Below are 18003 nucleotides of genomic sequence, written 5' to 3' on the forward strand. Positions count from 1 at the left end.
TGAGGTCTTATGGCCTGACTTTCCGAGGCGCTGAGTTCCCATAGCAGCAATTGAAGTCAATAGGAGCTGTGGGTGATCGGTGAAGTGTTAGTTGTGGCTGCTGTGACTGTTTAGAAAGGCCACAAGCTTATAGTCAATAAACTGTTTAGACAACGTTATGGGAGAAGTATGAAAACTCTAAGCGAGAAAGGAATAAAGGTTAGAAAGTTACTCACCCTGGTGTCCTGAATCTCTGTGTATTCAACAGCCAACACCTCTGAAATTCAGGCCTTTAGGCCCAGATTCTCAAAGTTATTTAGGCCGCTAACTCCCATTGATTTCAATGGGAATTAGGCACCATCATCCCCTTAATGTCTTTTCTCTTTTCATTATATGAACAATTTTTTTTTTAAGTGAGTTCAGCATGGGTAATTTAGTATGCTTTTTGCATGTTTTACAAAACACGCATTCTCCTCATACCCGGAATATCCTGGTTTCAGTCAGAGGCAGAAGCAGGAGCTGTGATAGGCTGTTCATTTTGTATATGTATAATGTACAAGTTGCAGAGTTTGAAATGAGTTTAGTTACTTCTGGATGCTTCTCCAGATGAAAACTTCAAACTTGGGGGCATTTACCTTTCACTGGCAACTCACTAAATATGTGGCTTAAGAGCCATATGTTTCAGACAACACAACAGAGCTTTGAAATTTTTTTACCTGAAAAGCTACAAAACTCCCTGTCACAGTTACAGGGCCTGGAGCCCTCAATGATCTCTTGGACTGCACCCACCTCAGGTGTTAAGCCTCTCACCTTCACCTGTGCTGAGGTGGAATCCCATGATTCTCATTTTTAGACCAGGTCTTGTGCTACGGCACCCTGAGTAACAACCATGATTTCTCTGCAGGACTGGGCACCTGCAAGTCTTCCCTTCAGGAGCTGGGACCAGGCAGTCCTCTGGAATGGTGGTTGAAGCATGAAGGGACATATGAATCTTTAGCGCATCTGGCACATAACTATCTTGTGACACCGGCTACAACAGTGCCATGCGAACGCCTGTTCTCACTTTCAGGTGACATTGTAAACAAGAAGCGGATGACATTATCTCCTGCAAATGTAAACAAACTTGTTTGAGCAATTGGCTGAACAAGAAGTAGGACTGAGTGGACTTGTAGGCTCTAAAGTTTTATATTGTTTTATTTTTAAATATTTTTGTACATCATTCTACATTTGTAAGTTCAACTTTCATGATAAAGAGATTACACTAAAGTACTTGTATTTGGTGAATTGAAAAATACTATCTTTTTTTTTAACAGTGCAAATATTTGTAATAAAAAATAAATACAACATGAGCACTCTACACTTTGTATTCCGTGTTGTAACTGAAATCAATATATTTGAAAATGTAGAAAACATCCACAAATATTTAAATAAATGGTATTCTCTTATTGTTTAGCAGCACGATTAATCACAATTAATTTTTTTAATCTCTTGACAAAGATTTTTAATTTTTTAAAAATCTCTTGTTTCTCTTTTTTGCCTGTGTTTCTTTGTTTTGCTGTTATTACAATACAAAGATTCTCCCCTACTGAACAGACCCTATTGACTGTTGCTGCCTTTTGTTACTTCCCAGTCATCCCACTAATTTCTACTGTGACTATGCTCTCTATCTGCCAAAGGTGACAGTACACACGTCAATCTATCTTTTTTTTAATTTTTTTTAGACAGAGCTTGTTTGTTCTCTTTTTAAAATAATATTACTTTGGACTTGCACAGACCCTTATCTGAGCCTGTTCTTTATTATCCTGTCAGTTTCCTAACGACTCCACATATCTAGGCTTGATTCTTCTCCTCGCATTTTCCTGGTTTGGAATATTATCTATTTTGTGGACTATACAGACATATTCCTTTACAGCTTCCAATTGTTTCCTACCCACTGTGATCTTTTTTTCCTTCTGTCTTTGCAATGAATAGGATTTGGGTCTTTTGCAAAAGGATCTGACGTCCACATTCCTCCATCTTGAGTTCCTTCCTATTTGCTTCAAGGTCTTTAGCTTCAGCAAAGATGTGTCATCTGCAAAGCTGAGGTGGTTCAGGTGCTTGAGTCCTTTTCTTTAGTCTTGAAAACCTTGAAAGTTTTCTCCAGGCAGAAGGTGAAGAGTCTGTTAATTTCACACTTCAGAATGATCTTTGCACTCTATTTCTCATGCTTAAATATTATTGTGCTATCCACCTAGATGTTTTAGGGTACTCAGAAACTATGGGGCTTCTGCTCCTTTCTTATCCAGTGTTTCCACAATGCTTTTATTTCCATTGAGTTAAAGCACTTCTCATAGTCCCCAAAGCCATACAAAATAACTGGTGTGCTTCTTCAACTCTATTCGCTGTGAGAGAATCAAAGAAATATGTACATATTAAATAAATAAATCTTCACAATGTTACATTAAGTAGAGTAGGATAATAGAAAGCTATTCTATCTTATTCTGCCTTGACAAAAGCCAAGAAATGTATAGTTCAGGCAAAAACGTCATCCTCCTCAGTTACTCGTGTGTGTGTAGATGTATGTGTAAAAGAGGGGAGAAATCACACATTGGCATGAGGTAAGGAAAGTGTGCCAGCCTCCACTCTGAATTCTCTACCCCTTACTGTAGCCTTTTTGTTCATGATTTTTTATTTTTCATTAGTTTAACTTTTAAAAAAATCATGGTGAGGTAGAGACTCTGTATGGTTCAATTTAGAAACCATAATGAGTCTTTTGAAGTTGCTCCTGCCTCTCATGTGAAGATTTTGGCCCTGATCCTGCAAATAGACATGTGTTTAACTTTATGCATAATGAGCATTGTCACTGAAGACAACCGGCAAAATCCTGGCTCCATTAGAGTCAATGGGAGTGTTGCGGTCACCTTCAGTGGCGCTGGGATTTCATCCAGCGAGACTACTCATGTGCCTAAAGCTCTGCACATGTGTTTTTGCTGGGTCCTTATTGAGATATATTTAGATTCAAGTTAAAAATCACCCGTAAGCATTTATTTAAATTAATCAGTTAAAAGATATATTTGTGGCCTGTATATTACTACTGTATTTTCTGTGTCTGTGCATTGTTTACTTGGAAACATGGAATTCAGTGCACTGGGCCAAACTTAGCCCTGCAATTTGGATTTTCCATTGATTCCAATATATTTTTAATACTCACTTAGGGCGTGACCCTGGAAACACTTAGAGGTTTACTTATGTGCATAAGTCTTTTGGGGATCAGGACTTTAGGCACTTTAGAAAATGAATGTTTTGTGGGACTAGGTGATGTCAGGGGGTTTAGTGAATGGGACTAGGGGATGACATCGGATTTAGCTATGTCACTCTCTTTGTGTGGTGTTTGTTTCAAATATGAGCTAGCAACAAGCATAATGAACTTGAGCTGAGCCTTGTCCCAAAATCTCTGCACAATTAGCTACATCAGGTTAGGGGTGGCCAAGTAGCTGAGGTGTTTGCCCCTACAGTATTCTTAATGGATTATGGAAAATGTGACAGACCTTATGGTGTTAAATGTATGTATTATTGTGGGCCGGGACTGTATGTAACCTCTCTAGGGGGGAGAGGTGACCAATGTTGCAACCCCCTGCGACATCTTTGGGTTCCATTGAGAACCAGGGGGGGTGATTGGGCAAATTCACTCAGGTTGTAACATCTCCAGAAAGATGCTGCCACCTGGAAAGGCTGGCCTAGACTGGTTCAAAGTGGATTCCCCAGAGACCAACAGACAAAGAAAGGACTTTGGGGTAAATATCTTGAATATAAACTGACTCAGGGCCTTCTTTCTGAGCCACTAAATGGTCAGGCTTTTCTGTCCAAGGGGGGCCCACTCAGTCCTTCCGGGGAAGGGTTGGAAAGATTTTACTGAGGCCCCATGAGACTGATGGGTGACCTCTAGTAAGCTGTTAGCATGCATGCATGTTCTTTTAGTGTGTGTTTTTCTAATTAGGGGGAATACAGGTGCAGTTGCCCTGATCTATGACTTGAATTATTTAATTAAGTATTCCATTTTTTCTCTTTAAATTAAAAAGGAGAGAGAAACTCAAAGGTGGCCAGATAACCAGCCATGCATGATTTTTGTTGTCTGTTTTCATTGTCTGTGATGAGATGACCAGTTTTACTAATCTATTTATTTGTTATCAATTTGATTGATAGGTTTTATGTACATATTGAGGTCGTGGATCACTCCTTAACCTCTTATAGAGCTATCCAATATATTCTGTAGTAGGTACTTAAGCTTTGTGACTGGTTATTTGTATCATATGGATTTTTTCATCATATCAGATTACCAGTGGTAGGTGTATCACTGACCATTGAATTTTTCAGGGAGAGGAAGATTAGAGCAAGAGATCAACAGGCCTTTTCTTCTCCAATTTTGTACAAGAAATAGTATCCTATTTGGCCACTTAACATGGATCCTGTCTTAAGAGGCTAGTTTTCTTCCTCACTGACACTGAGAGAGAAAGAGGAAAAAGCCAGATTTACTGCCTAGTGGTTTTTACATACAATAGTTTAGATTGTAGTCTGTTACTTAGATCATAAACTCTTCAAGGCCTGGACTCTCTTTGTGTGGTGTTTGTATAGCATCGAACACAGCGATCCTTGACGGTGCCCATAGACACTGTCACAGCACTAATACTAAACTATGTTTTCTTGTCCTGCTCCCATAAATAATTGCACAGGCACATCCACACGTGGTTCCAGTTACAAACAGCGTTGCCAAGTATTTGTCTGACTCATTAAACAACCCAAGTGCCAAAGTCAGGGCCTTTTGGGACCCTGGGCAAAAGCTGAAACAGAGTCCCCTCCCCCCCTCCAGCCCTTCCAAAAAAAATCACTGCTGAGGGGAAGTAGAGAGGATTGGAAAGAGAGCCCTGTCACTGTGCCTCCGTGGGTCACAGCTGCGGATGCCAAATTCAGGATGAACTGCTGAGAAATAGGGAAAACTCACTCCAAACTGAATCTGATGAAGTGGGTTTTAGCCCACGAAAGCTTATGCCCAAATAATTTGTTAGTCTCTAAGGTGCCACAAGTACTCCTCATTTTTCCAAACTGGTGGTTATTCTTCCATAAGATATATCAAGCCAATAACAAAAGTAAATTTCTGTCTCACCACACTGGTTAACTTAACAAGAAGTCAGAAATGCAGTCTCCTTAGCACTCATTTCACCACCCAGACACTGGACTTTATGATGAGTGGTTATTTAAAACCAATTTAATCAAACAAAGGGTTCTTCTAATCCCAAGAGATCTGCCACAGAGCCAGGTCAATACGTAACTCAGATCCTACCCAATAATCACGCTGTTACCAATCCGTTAGTATCTAATATCTAAAGATTTATTTATAAGGGAAAAGAAAGAGGAGAAAGTTAAAATGGTTAAGGAAATCAAATACATACAATCGTTGCAGAGTTCTTGTATCAGGTTTGAAGTAGTGATGGAATAAAATGCTGGCTTGCAAAGTCTCTGGTAACTTCCAAAAGACTGGAAGGTCCTCAGCAGTGTTACCTCTAATTTTTTACGTCCATGTGAGGAATGAATTTTATTATGTGCACCAATATGGAGGTGATGTGTGACATGTCACCTTCATACTGTGCACATAACAAAATTCATGTACTGGGGGTAGGGCCGAGGGGTTTGGAGTGTAGAAGGGGGCTCAGGGCTGGGGCAGAGGGTTGGGGTGTGGTGTGTGGGGGAGTGAGGACTTTAGCTGGGAGTGCAGGCTCTGGGGTGGGGCTGGGGATGAGGAGTGTGGGAGGGGGCTCGAGGCTGGGGCAGAAGGTTGCAGTGCAGGGGGGTGCAGGCTCTGGGGTGGGGCCGAGGATGAGAGGTTTGGGGTGCAGGCTGCCCTGGGGCTGCGGTGGGGAGAGAGAGAGAGGGCTCCCCCCAGGCCTCTCTCACTGTAACAGCTGGGAGCGAGGCACCTCTTTCCGGCCACGGCAACTCCAGCGGGGCTGGGCTGGGCCTGGGGAGGGGCTCCACTCCCCGGCAGCTTCAGCGGGCCTGGGCCAGGCCGGGCAGAGGGAGGGGCTCCTCTCCCCTGGCCACGGCAAGTCCGGGGCAAGTCCAAGCTGGGGCCGGCGGGTAGGGGTGACTCTCCCCACTGCAGCAGGTCCATGTTGGAGCTGGCGGGGACAGGCGCCTCTCCCCGCTGCAGCCCTGAGTCCCTGCGCAGGGCTTAATAGGCAGCTGCGCAGCCGCATAGCTTAGAGACAACTTAGGTCCTCAGTCCATTGATTGGAATGCTCCTTTTAGTGTAAGTCCAGAGATCAGAGCAGGAAAGAGGCAAAATGGAGAGGCTTCCAGGGTCTTTTATACCTTTTCCTATGTGAAGGGAATGCTCGGTCTTAGTTTGTGGAAAATTACGTGCACAAGATGGAGTCCAGGGTAACATGAGCAAGTCACGTGTCCTTGCGTGCTTTGATGACTTATAGGAATATCCATTACCCATATTTTGGCTAAAGCGTCCATAGGAAGGCTCACGGTCGGGGACAAGCTTCTTCTGTGACCCATTCTGAGAGCTAAGTATTCTTTGATGGGCCATCAGCTTGAATCGTTCATTCACAATGTTCGGGCCAGACTGGATGTAAATTATCTTGTGGGTGTTACCCCCTGAGCAAACATATTTAATACAAAGATGATACATGCATACAAACAGGATAATCAGACTCAGCAAATCATAACTTTTCCATTGACACCTTACATGATATACTTTGTTGAAGATTTGTTGTAATTGTCTAACAGTGGCAATATTAATGATGTAAATGGTCACGTTTCAATCATATAGCATCACAAGCCAGGGTTGTGAGTTCAATCCTTGAGGGGGCCACTTAGGGATCTGGGGCAAAAATCAGTACTTGGTCCTGCTAGTGAAGGCAGGGGGCTGGACTCAATGACCTTTCAGGGTCCCTTCCAGTTCTAGGAGATAGGATATCTCCTTATATTATATTATATTATATTATATTATATTATATTATATTCTTATAAGCCCACACCACACTCACCCAGCAGCAGTAGCTCCTGTCCCATGGGACTATCCTCAGCTCCTCATTCGGGCTTTGCATGCAGAGTTGCACAGTGCCACTTAGGTTTTGCCCAGTTGCCCCTCCATTATGATGGAGACAGAGCCAGGCGACATTTCAGTGAGTGGCACTGTGATCCTACATGCCTAGGGAAAACTGCCACTTTTGCACATTCCCCCCACCTCGCCCCTGGCAGCCCTGGCCAGGGTTCTGTGATGGGAAAGTGCACTGGCAGGTAAGTTTCAGAGTAACAGCCGTGTTAGTCTGTATCCGCAAAAAGAAGAACAGGAGTACTTGTGGCACCTTAGAGACTAACAAATTTATTAGAGCATAAGCTTTCGTGGACTACAGCCCACTTCTTCGGATGCATATAGAATGGAACATATAATGAGGAGATATATATACACACATACAGAGAGCATAAACAGGTGGGAGTTGTCTTACCAACTCTGAGAGGCCAATTAATTAAGAGAAAAAAAAAAAAAAAAAAAAAAAAACTTTTGAAGTGATAATCAAGCTAGCCGAGTACAGACAGTGTGATAAGAAGTGTGAGAGTACTTACAAGGGGAGATAGTCAACGTTTGTAATGGCTCAGCCATTCCCAGTCCTTATTCAAACCGGAGTTGATTGTGTCTAGTTTGCATATCAATTCTAGCTCTGCAGTCTCTCTTTGGAGTCTGTTTTTGAAGTTTTTCTGTTGTAATATAGCCACCCGCAGGTCTGTCACTGAATGACCAGACAGGTTAAAGTGTTCTCCCACTGGTTTTTGAGTATTTTGATTCCTGATGTCAGATTTGTGTCCATTAATTCTTTTGCGTAGAGACTGTCCGGTTTGGCCAATGTACATGGCAGAGGGGCATTGCTGGCACATGATGGCATAGATCACATTGGTAGATGTGCAGGTGAACGAGCCCCTGATGGTATGGCTGATGTGATTAGGTCCTATGATGATGTCACTTGAATAGATATAGGTCCTATGATGATGTCACTTGAATAGATATAGGTCTATCTATCTAAGTGACATCATCATAGGACCTAATCACATCAGCCATACCATCAGGGGCTCGTTCACCTGCACATCTACCAATGTGATCTATGCCATCATGTGCCAGCAATGCCCCTCTGCCATGTACATTGGCCAAACCGGACAGTCTCTACGCAAAAGAATTAATGGACACAAATCTGACATCAGGAATCAAAATACTCAAAAACCAGTGGGAGAACACTTTAACCTGTCTGGTCATTCAGTGACAGACCTGCGGGTGGCTATATTACAACAGAAAAACTTCAAAAACAGACTCCAAAGAGAGACTGCAGAGCTAGAATTGATATGCAAACTAGACACAATCAACTCCGGTTTGAATAAGGACTGGGAATGGCTGAGCCATTACAAACGTTGACTATCTCCCCTTGTAAGTACTCTCACACTTCTTATCACACTGTCTGTACTCGGCTAGCTTGATTATCACTTCAAAAGTTTTTTTTTTTTTTTTTTTTTTTTCTCTTAATTAATTGGCCTCTCAGAGTTAGTAAGACAACTCCCACCTGTTTATGCTCTCTGTATGTGTGTATATATATCTCCTCATTATATGTTCCATTCTATATGCATCCGAAGAAGTGGGCTGTAGTCCACGAAAGCTTATGCTCTAATAAATTTGTTAGTCTCTAAGGTGCCACAAGTACTCCTGTTCTTCTTTTCACTGGCAGGTAAACGCATCCCACGCAATAATATCTCCGTATCTCCAGTACCAGGAGCACTTAATGAATCTACTCATCTCCCATTTTCTATCATCATTCACCACAATCTCTGACAGTCCCAAATGGCAACAGCCTTTCTGTGACCTTTGTGGGTGACCCATGCATGGACTGTAGACTTATACACCTGGCTGTGTGACACATATGGGGTGGGGGAGTTCCTAGGTCAGCCAACCTTAGATGTGATAACTCTACCCCACCTTATCCTTTGACTGCTGTGCTCCATATTCTTGTACTGGAATGTGCACAAAGTGTATTGAGACAATTTTCTGCTGCTTAAGCATCCCTTCTCCTATGTTCCTGTCTCCCCCCTCCTCCTTACTGCTGATCATACCAATTTTGTATTAATTTTTTTCAAGACAGCCACTAATCTTAAAACATTCATAACCCTCACACTCAAACATACACAGTTCACGAAGTGCTTCCCCTGAGGTGTGGCTTAAGCCCTCCTCCCTTTTCTCTCTGATATCACCTATATTTGGAGCAGTTTGAGTGCATTGGAAATTGATTAAAATGACAAACTATCACTTTGTGTGAGGGATTTCCTGGTCCAGGTTGCAGACTAGGGGACTCTGAGGGACGCAGTGTGACTTGGGTCATCTGAATCAGTTAGCAGACAGCCAACCTGGAAAGAGCCATCTTAAAATAAGGGGGAATGGGGTGAGTTGTGTCTTGCTGCCACAGAGAGCAGTCTGTTTTTTCTCTTTCTGTTTTGGGGTTTTTGTGTGTTATCAATCTGAATTCCTAGAAATACAGTAGTGTTACATTTCAGTCTTCCAGCAAGAGTATTTTATGTTTGCATCCAACTTCTGTGTGTGTGCTGTGAACATAACAGAGATCACCCCTCTCCTCGCATAGGTCGGGTCTTGAGTTCTTTTTTCTTCTTGCCTAGTGCCTCCTCTCAAAGCAACTTCTTACTGTGACAGATATATAAGGTGCTTCCCCTGGAGAAAATCAACAATACTAGTACCAGCTGGCAAGGAATGTAAAGCCAAGATGACACTAAAGTCAATAAAACAACCCCAGCAAAGGAATAACACACCAAAAATAACTGTATAATAGAGGCAGGACTTTACTGGGAACAGAAAAATAAGATCTAGGAAAGAGTTAAGGTCAATTAATAAACATTTATAAATAAGCTAATTCCCCATTTCCTAACACTCAGACACTTCCAAACCCCACCTACGTACTGCACCTTCCCAAGGCTGTTGGCACAACTAAAGTTACATGTCCTGAGATATAGTGTTGAAGTGCTGTGGTATTGACTGGCTTAAACAAATGCCTTCTTACTTTTTCTTTGCTCCTGAGTGGGGCAGGGTTCTATCCAGACCCCAGCTTGGTTCCTTGGTCTGGAGTCATCCTGGGGCCTTGGCTGGCTTTTTGGAGCCGGTGCAGGGTGAGACTTCTCTCTCCCTTTCTCTGGATGCTGGTCACTTCAGTGCTGGAGCTGCCTGATCCATGCAACTGGTCTCAGAGCAGTACAAATATTCCCTTTGGGGGAAGCTGGAATTCAGCAGGGACTCCCCCCAGCCACGCTGTCTCTCTGCCGGCTTCCAAACCTGAACTCTCATTTTCTCTGTGCCCAATGACTATGTAAGTATTTATACAAAGTGAAACAGCCTCAACAGAAGACCCTGAGAAAGACCCATACTAGATTATACCATAGCCAGCAGTTAGGGCACTCTCTGGCAACATGCCCCATGTCAGACAGGAGCAATTGAACCTGGGTCCCCCACGTCCCAGGGAAGTGCCCTAACCACTAGGCTAAAAATTGTACACTGGGTGGCCCCTCCACTTCTGGCTATTTTGTGAATGGCACCTAAATCCCCTCACCTCCAAAAAAAATTTGCTGAACCTATTTGGTGAATTCAGTAATACTGTTGGGTTGGCTGAACCTGCTATTTTTTGGATAAACTATTCATCTGAAAACCTTTGTCCAGCTCTACTCCCGTGAACTGCCTATTCAAATCACCCTAGGCAGGAAGCCCCCCTATTGTCCCCAACAGGGACTTCTAGTTTCTTCTGTCCTCACTACTGATTCTGAGCATGCTGGCAAAGAATCAGAGGGCTCTAGTTGCCTTCTTAGTTGTAATCCTTTTGGTAGAGCCCCTTAAAGGCTCAGACAGGTGCTCCAGAAGCCAGGACACAGGGGGATATATGGGGTGGTCAGGCAATGATTTCCAGCAGGCATGTGCATTGGCATGTGAATATGTGTTCATGCACAAACACCCATGTTCGTACGAATGAAAGCACCTAGCAAACATTCATGCAGACACATAACATGTGTTTGGGAAGACTTTTCCCCAGATGTTTTTAGCTTATATTTTTCATCAAGCTGAACTGGATTTTTGTTTGTTTTCTGCCCAGGTTTCTAATTTCTGTAGATCCCTTTACTATAATTTCTCCAGCTTTCTGCTGTTCACAGCTCCCCCCATGTTAGTATCATCTGCAAACATCACTAGCCATTCTAGTAATGGATATGTTAAAATCAGAGCAGTCATATCAGCCTGGCACCTGCTTATAACTTGCTATTTTCCTTTTGTTTATGGGCTTCTGGCTAGTTTCTGGCCTATGTGACAGTGTCTCTATCTCACCCTGTTTGCATTAGTACCCAATAATAAATGGAAATATATCTATCTCATAGAACTGGAAGGTCATTAAGTCCAGCCCCCTGCCTTCACTAGCAGGACCAAGTACTGATTTTTGCCCCAGATCCCTAAGTGGCCCCCTCAAGGATTGAACTCACAACCCTGGGTTTAGCAGGCCCATGCTCAAACCACTGAGCTATCCCTCCCCACTCACAAGACTTTTTCTTTAAAAACGCATTCTGTCCATTACTCATTGTCCCATTGTGCTCTGGAGGTTTAGGGATAGTCTTAACATTTCTTCCATTGTTTTACCAGAAGTTGGGATTTATTATTTTAATTGGGTTTGGATTGTGCCACAGCCCCTTCCCCTGCATTGTCATGACCTCTAATAGGCCTGTACCTGGAGGAAAGAAAGCAAATACGGAGCGAAAGAAAGGTCCAGTCATTAAGGTGCCAGCCAGATACCTCGGTTCAATTCCTGCTCTGCCCAGGCTATTACCTTGGGCAAGTTATTTAGGGTGAAATCATGGCCCCATTGAAGTCAATGGCAAAACTCATTGACTTAAATAGGGTCGAGAGCTCACCTATCTTTCTGTTCCCAATCAGTAAAACAGGGCAAATAGTGTTTCCCTATCTCACAGGTATGTTTTTGAGCATAAATGCGTTAAAGATTGTGAGGTGCTTACATACTACGGGGAGGGGGAAAATAGAGGTACCTTACATAGTTGGAGAGTCCCTGAATGGCTGCTCCATCTACACACACCCCCCCCACGCCACTGCAGGGTGTAAGCGAAGCAAACCCCTTTGTTTGGGCCCCCCTGTGGTGGGCTACTTTTCATCTACAGCACACAAAGGAATTTGTAGTTTGTGTTTGGTTCTCTTCTACCATTTTGATTGTTACCGCCCAGATTGATAGGGTTTTCCATGCACTGTTTGTACAACTGTTTAAATATTCATTATTCAGTCTGGCTGTGCATTTGAGTGGCCTATGCTACACACCGCCTCAAGGTGCCCACTTCCTACCTTGCTACAATTACACCTACTACTGCTCTCATCACAGGAAGGGAAGCACATAGATCCACAGGGCCAGACCCCCTCTGCAGGTGGACAGATGAGAGTGGGAGTGGGTGGCACCTTGATTTCCCGCACCCTTCAACATACCAGTCAAAGCAGTTGCCTGAGTCAGTCTCTTGACCAAGCTGCTCATGGAGCAGTGCAACAACCGCCCTTGACTTGTACCTGATTCCTGCCAGATTGAAAGTATTTGGTTTGGTTGGATCTTGTCGTAAATCGCAAATGTGCACAGTGCTTGTTTAACAGTTGTAAAAAAACACCCTTGTGTAATATGGAAAAATTTATTCATTTGGAAATTAATGCACAAAATTTAAAAAAAAAGAGAGAGAGAAATTTGCTGCAAATCTGTTTGCAACAAGATTCAATTGAATCATAACCTTTCATTCCAACAGAATCCACGTGGTAAATCAAATCTGATTTTTGAGAATTCCTCATGTCACTAACAGAACTTTTTCACTAGCTGGCAGTGAGATCTGTACTATGTCTTCTTAAATATTGATAGACCTGTATTACTGTGGGTCTCAGTTTAGCAAATCCTAATGCAACAGTGTAAAAAGCCGAATGCCTTGGTTTTTACTGGTTAAATGAAACCCACAGTATATTCCTAACGCAGAATAATTTGCACTGCCCTAGTGGCTTGGTTGCAGCATCATGAGCTACCACACAGGAAACCTTTGTTCAAGAGTGGGCTTGGATCTCTCGTTCCCCTGTTCAGTGGAGGTTAAGCACACTTCACAGATGATAACAGCTATATGAGTGGCTCTCAAAGAATGGCAGCCACAGTTTTGGCTGTATGGAAGGGAGCAGACTGCAGCTTCAAAGGAAAAAGTGATGGTATTGAAAATAGTGCGGTAGCTCATACAGCCATTGCTTATGGAATAATTGATCATAGTAAAAATAGAGCCTTCAGTTTGGACCACATACCCAAAGGGAGCACCCATACTGAGAGTGTGCCCAGACAGGGAAACCACTTCCAATATAATAAAATGTATTACCCAAGGGAGTATCATGATAACAGCACTAATCAGGGTTTTCCAGCGTGTGCTCAGTGTGAGGGCCATAATATTGTCCCTACTGCACACCCATGGTGCGCCACACACTTCCATCCTTCACACTGCCAGCCTATGCTATTCACTTCCATCGCCAGTTTTGTGTATGAGCGGGGGAAGATACCACACCCTCTCCCTATAATGACCATACCTCTGGCTCTGAAGGGGCCACCCTTCACAACTAGGAGTGGGGCTGGTGAATTCCCGTTAATCACAAACTAATCAAAACACGTGCCTAAAGTAAAGTAGTAATGTTGAAAGTGGGACTTGAATAGTCTCAAAGCAGCCACTTTAGTCTGGTACAAGTATTAATTTGGGACCTGATCCTGCAAACACTTAGTATTGAGTGTATGGTGCTTACTAATATGAGCAGTCCACTGAACTCATGGGGTACATCTACATCTTCGTTAAACATCCGCAGCTGATCTGGGTCAGCTGACTTGGGCTGTGGGGCTGTAAAATTGCTGTATAGATATTCAGGCTCAGGCTGGAGCCCAAACCCTAGGACCTTGCAAAGGGAGAGACTTGGAAAGCCCGAGCTCCGAGCCCAAATGTATGCACAGCAATTGTTACCACCGCAGCCCAAGCCCTGAAAGCCTGAGTCAGCTGACCCAGGCCGGCCATGTCCCAGGTCTTTTATTCCAGTGTAGACATACCCAGGGAGACTACTCACAGTAGTAAGCACTGTAGTCAGCAGTAAGTGTCTGCAGGATTGTGCACATTTCAGGGCAGGGACCTCTCTTATTTAGTATCTGTAATGCCACCGAGCAGAATGTTGGTGCTATATATGTAATAATAGCTCTCAAAAATTCAATGGCCACCCCCTTTTACACACACACACACCAAAAGTGCAACTAACATCACATTTGCCACTATCACATTGTTCCATCTGGTTGTGTGTGATATCCCTTTCCCTTCATCTTATGTCTGTCTTAGCTATTAGATTGTAAGATTTCTGGGGCAGGGACTGTTTGATCCCTACACAGATTGTAACAGTGCTTAGCACAAAGTGGCCATGTTCTTAGCTGGTCCCTAGGCACAACTGTTATAAACATGATTATGAATAATAATGATGCGCCTCTGTACAAAGAGCATTGCTATTTCTAAGTATAAGTGAAGTGCTCCTTTTTAGTTCTCATTAACAATGACGTTAAAAATCCATTGTTAAATAGAATACTGATGGCTCACTGCACTGCGTGTCATTTGAATATGAGCCCTGAATGTATTTGATCTTTTTTTTAATCAGGAAAAACTTCTCTGATGTTACATAGCAATGTTTGGAAATGTGAAGCCAATCTATTGATCATTTAGCAGAGCTTATTAAATGAAAGCCTTGGTGTTTATTCCTCTATTCCAGGGGGTTTTAAAAAATGTTTTCCAAATATTATTGCGTGCCATAAGGTCTTTTCCCAGTGCCAGTTGCTTCTCTGGTTCTTGGATAAAAATAATGAATTCCCTGGCAGGCTGAATATGGAACAACCATTTCTCTCTCCTGCCACCCAACACCTGTCTTGTGTTACAGACAGGCTTATTTGTCATTGTGGCAGTGGTGCCAGCAGGCCCCCAGCAGATGGGGGCCTCATTGTGAATACTGCACCTAGCACAACAGGAGACAGTGCCTGCCCTGAAGAGTTCACACTCTCAACTGAGATCAGGTTTATCTTCATCCCACAAAGAGCCGAGCTTGTCTGATTTTTCTCCTCAGAGTATGTACAACAATAATGCTGAATCAGGAAATGGCAGTGATGGAAAATACTATTTATATTAAAGAAATTTCTTTTAAACATTCACTTTTTCCCCTTGTGCCTTCCATTTTCAATCAGTTGTCCACATGTATATGGAGAGCTAGTCTTTACTTCTCCTCCTTAACCTAACTCTTTTCAACTATACTAATGCATTTACTAACCTTCCTACTGCTTCTCATTCTTGTAATCTGATTCTTCTCTTGCCAGGCCATCTCCTACAGCCATCTCAATATTTCCTGGGATGATATGCATTTGGGCCATATTGTATTCTGTACAAAAAATCTAAAGCTCTTCCTTAGACATGTGATTTATTAATTCAACAATGAATACTTCATGGTGCTGACTGACTTTGAGTTATAAAGGGCATTAATAGCCCATAGCTCGGGGAGAGGCATGGGGGAGGGTTTTAACCAATGTTGGAAATGCTCCAGTGAGAGAGGAAGGATGGTCTACGGTTAAGGAGATCTGGGGTCATTTACTGGCTCCGCCCCAGACTTCCTGTGTGATGTTGGGCAAGTTTCAATCTCTCTGTGTCCTAGGTCCCAACCTGGGATTGTAACTTTCTCACTATAGGAATGGAGAAAAGAGCTGTGAGGATAATTTAATCAAACAAACATGAGGAGCTCAGCTCCAACAGTGATGAGTGTCATAGAAACACCCATAAAATCAGTAATCCTCCAGCATGAGGCCAGACTCTTCCAATATGCAACACTTCTGGTTAGACACACGTTGCAGAACTTTTTTTGTTTGGAGGAAGTGTTTATAGTGTGAGGGACTAAGACCTCCTGGCTTCTAATTCCAGATGTGCTACTGAAGATTCTTCCAATTTTCCAAAGATCAGCCACCTTCTGCCAACATAATAGCTTCATGCTCACAGGGCCAGATCCAAAGTCCATTCTGGTCAGGGGAAAGGACATTGATTTGAATGAGCATTGGGCCAGACCCCTATCAAGCAGTGTCCAGTGATTTTCAGAAAATTGTGAAACCATTGATACCAGACACTCAGAATATTTTCCCTTCAACTCTCCTCTACCGGTACTATTGACTTGCTCCACTGCCATAGTCTTTCTACCTTCAATAATCACTCACTTCTCCCAGAGTTCTTGCTTGCATTCATCTCTTTTCCCTGTTTACTGTTTTCCTGTCCATCCTCCTTTTGAGTTGCTGTTATAACTGTGAGTTGCACTTGCATTCCACCTTCTCTTCTCATCCAGTTTTCACCAGCTGTCGCTTGTCTTTATTAACCTCTCATAAGTAAAGGTCCCTACTTAACCCACTTCTCTGGCTTTATTTTCTTTGGCCTCATCACTGCTCTTGTGGTTGCTGACAAAGTTTCTTTGCAAATATCTAACAGCCTCTCTGTGTCTCCTTCCCTGGACTGGTCAGCAAGCCAGGCTATCAGTAATGTGTGTCATTCACCAAAGTAAAATTACATGTGTACCAAAAAAGGCCAGCATGCAGACAAATTACAGTATGCAGCAAATTGCTCACTTGTATAGGAAACCAAATAAAGCTTACAATGTTCCTCCCCTCCCAAGGTAGGTGTTGAATTCAACATATTAAGACTAAGAAATCTTATTATAGCTAAGGGGGTGGGGGGATTTGTAGTTGCAAAGAGTCAGTAATTATTGCTCCGGATCCTGGGGTGTGGTGCAGCCACTTTGTGCCATACCGCCAGCAGAATTAGATCACGGATTTGGCATAACTGGCCCTGGGAGGATCACACCAGTGAAGGGTGAGCCAGCAGAGCGAGCAGCTCTGGTGCTTCCCTGCTCCCAGTGTATGGGGAATGACTGTCAGAGGGCAACGGGATGTAACCAAGGCTTCACTATGTCTCACTGATCCTTAATTGTCACATCAGCTCCTTGGGGCCATCGGTAGCCAATGTACTTTAGAGCCGCCCTCAAGTTTTGCGAAATGATGCCAGGATGAACCATCCTGGCAGCCAGCCAGCCCAGGCTATAAGAGAGTAAAGCCTACCTGCATTGTGTGCTCCTTTGCCAATAGGTTTGAGGGTTAAGGGTTTACATTTTTTTTTTATTTAACATTTGTTTAACAATTATGTATTTGTCTACTATTGTTGCTACAACGTCCTTGGGAGTCCAAAGCCAGCCCGTCGGCGATTATTGCCAGTCCCTGGGCCAGGGTCTTGCTAACTACAGGGCCATGGCCAAATCTAGAATAATAGTGACTCGCCAGAGGCACTCTGTGGGCCAGATCATAAGACTTGGGGGAAAAAAGGGTGAGAGCAGCTTGTAAATCCCATTGGCATAAGGGAATCATGGGGGTACCAGAAAGCAGTACTAGCTAGCTGGCGCTTTATCACGCCCCTTCAACTTCCCTACCCACGGAGGGGACGTCCTGGAGCAGAATGCAGCACTGTAAATTAAAGCAGCCCTGAGGCTGCTGTAACTTACATTGGAGCAAACTCCTCCCCCTGCCCCGAGTGAACCCCAGTAAAAAGAGAGCCCCAAACTGACTTGAAGCCACTTTTGTTCCCCACCTGGGATCCCGTTCTGAGAGTGGTTTGGCCTGGATCGGCCCCCATGTTTTTATCTTTCAAGTTGCAAAAGACCCCTCTTACATGGTTAATAGATTTTCATTAATCACAGCCTTTTCATCTACTTGTTTATGCTCATCACTATTTTACCAATTTAATCTGACATCTAATTTACGGATGTCCAAATTTAACCTTCCTTCAGTGTTTGTTTAAACATGTATTTATTTATGTTTGGGGCACATGTATTTCAATACAAAGGCTTTC

General features: G+C 43.2%; 1 long non-coding RNA gene across 1 annotated transcript in view; it reads right to left on the reverse strand.

Annotated features, from left to right (window-relative positions):
* Nucleotides 1-629: 629 nt before the first annotated feature.
* Nucleotides 630-18003, reverse strand: part of LOC128845075 (uncharacterized) — a 77498-nt gene continuing 60124 nt past the window's right edge. The window contains exon 3 of the long non-coding RNA XR_008446612.1: nt 630-2360. This is a non-coding gene — a long non-coding RNA (uncharacterized LOC128845075). The remainder of the gene's footprint in view (nt 2361-18003) is intronic.

Source organism: Malaclemys terrapin, chromosome 11 (assembly GCF_027887155.1).
Source record: "Malaclemys terrapin pileata isolate rMalTer1 chromosome 11, rMalTer1.hap1, whole genome shotgun sequence".
Lineage (NCBI taxonomy): Eukaryota > Metazoa > Chordata > Testudines > Emydidae > Malaclemys > Malaclemys terrapin.